General features: G+C 52.1%; 1 non-coding gene across 1 annotated transcript; it reads right to left on the bottom strand.

The window, feature by feature from the left end:
* Nucleotides 1-664: 664 nt before the first annotated feature.
* LOC128427435 (5.8S ribosomal RNA) lies at nucleotides 665-818 on the bottom strand. The gene has a single exon (XR_008333339.1). It is a non-coding gene; the product is annotated as a 5.8S ribosomal RNA (ribosomal RNA).
* Nucleotides 819-2,500: the final 1,682 nt, after the last annotated feature.

Genomic DNA, 2,500 nt, shown 5'->3' with positions numbered 1-2,500 from the left:
CACGGGCTGAGCCTCGATCAGAAGGACTCAGGCCCCCGCACGACACCGGGCAAGCGGTCTTCCGTACGCCACACTTCCCACGCCCGCCTATCGGACGGGGATTCGGCGCTGGGCTCTTCCCTCTTCGCTCGCCGCTACTGAGGGAATCCTGGTTAGTTTCTTTTCCTCCGCTTAGTAATATGCTTAAATTCAGCGGGTTGTCTCGTCTGATCTGAGGTCGTAGTCGAAGGTTGGCGCGGACACGGTGGTCCGCGCTGCGTGGCTCGAGAAAAAGATAGAGGGAGAGACCCCCCCCCCCCCCAACTTTCCGAGGCTCACGTGTTCACCGGTGCTAGCGTCGGCCTCCCCGGAGCAGCAATCGAAATCCAACCGCCCGCAGCCCTCTCACGACGCTCGTCTCCCCTTTAGCGCCGGAAGCCCTGACGCACGCGTAACGCGGGCAGCACGGAGACAAGAGTTTGTCCACCGGCAGCCGGTAGGGAGGCGCCCCTTCCCCGTGAAGGGAGAGGGGTGGAAGTGTGAGGAGGCGGGAGGAAACGAAGACCACGCCGAGAAAGGTTTCACAGAAGCGTCTGCATTTGGGGGGACGAAGGCGGCGGCCGAAGCCTCGCCTGCGACAGCCCCAGCCGCGGAGACCACGGGGGGTCTCCGAGTGATGGAAAAGTGACCCTCAGACAGGCGTAGCCCCGGGAGGAACCCGGGGCCGCAAGGTGCGTTCGAAGTGTCGATGATCAATGTGTCATGCAATTCACATTAGTTCTCGCAGCTAGCTGCGTTCTTCATCGACGCACGAGCCGAGTGATCCACCGCTAAGAGTTGTATTATTTTTTTGTTTTTAAAACTCTTTGTTTTTTTTTCCGAGGCCACACGTTCAAGCAGAGACAAAGTGGGTTTGTGGTTGTATTTGCCAATGAAGGCAACACGGCGGTCGCCCCATCCCACTAAGCCACTAAGGGTCAGAGCAGGGTAGGAGACATTAAACCCCCCGCCTCCCTCCGGAGGAGAGAGGAGAGTTTGAGTTGGGTGCCCGCCGCACGCGCAGCGATGACGGCCAGGCCGAGGGGGCCGCCACACGGCTGCGCCGGAGGGGGTTCCGACAAAAGGGGGGGAGAGCAAAGCCCAGAGCTGCGTGCGGCGCGCGCCTCCATCCTCAAGCCATCTTCACCGCCTCCGCTGACGCGCCTCGCCGTCAGGTCCGTCGGCCAACGGAGCAGGCCGGCAAAGGCGCACGGAGGTGGGGGTTGGAAGAGCGTGGGAGAAGGAGGCACCGCACGGTCGTGGACATAGGCTCAGACAAAGTGGAGGAGACCGGAGAAAAGAAAAGGCGAGTGGGGAGGTGAAGCGAAGAAAGGGAGAGCACTCGCGTGCCAACCCAGTCACTCACTGACATGAGCCCCAGCCCGGCCCAGCCTCGGGACGCACACGCTGGCCCTGGGGCACAGCGCGCGGCGAGCCCTAAGCGCAGAGGGGGGGGTTTGGGTTTGTTTGCAATGCTCGACCAGAGTCGAAACACACGCTCGTATACCGGTAATGATCCTTCCGCAGGTTCACCTACGGAAACCTTGTTACGACTTTTACTTCCTCTAGATAGTCAAGTTTGATCGTCTTCTCGGCGCTCCGCCAGGGCCGTTACCGACTCCGGCGGGGCCGATCCGAGGACCTCACTAAACCATCCAATCGGTAGTAGCGACGTGTTGTGCAGTAGTAGTAGTAGATTTGACGTTGGCTAATTATTAATAATCATGAGAAATGATTATTAAAGTAGAAATTATTTATTAAAAATAATTAAAAATTATAAAGCTAGTAATTAAGAATAGTAAAATAATTAATTAGAAATGATACGGTTATCAATCAATAATGGTTAAATAATTAATGAAAACAATAAAATTATCAATTAAGAATGAAACAATCTGTAATTAATGCTTATCATAGCGGGGCACCACCCTGGTTACAGGGACCAACGAGTCAAACTATAGTTATCAGTCTCAAGTGATAAAAGTTAAATTAATAATCTCAATATTTAATATTAATGATTATATAATAAACAATGAAGGGTTTTAAGTTCGAGCACAGGCTATAGTAATCCAGCTGTATTCACATACACATGTACAAATAATCACAGAAATACAAATACTTTAATTACAAAAGTATTTATTAAAAAGGGGAAATAAAGTTAATGTTATTTCAATGATTCTTCATTTAACAAAACCAATATTTCAAAGATGGCAACAGCAGCAGCAGCACTTATCACAATGGTCACACAGGTAATACTGGGTATCTATTGGTGTGTGTGTGCGTGGTCGTGTGTGTCTGCCTGTCTGTGTCTCTATGTGTGTGTGTGGGTGTGTGTGTTTAAAGAGAAAGGGGAGTGGCTATGGCGTAATGACGAGATCACGTGGTGACGAAGTCTGGCCAGGATCAGGATGTTACGTTCACGTACTTTCAAGATGGAGGTTTATGAATGAAGCCACGTTGCGAAAAGCAAAATGGCTGCCGGTCA

The sequence above is a fragment of the Pleuronectes platessa genome, chromosome 21 (genome assembly GCF_947347685.1).
Source record: "Pleuronectes platessa chromosome 21, fPlePla1.1, whole genome shotgun sequence".
Lineage (NCBI taxonomy): Eukaryota > Metazoa > Chordata > Actinopteri > Pleuronectiformes > Pleuronectidae > Pleuronectes > Pleuronectes platessa.
This window is presented reverse-complemented; position numbering and strand designations above follow the sequence as displayed.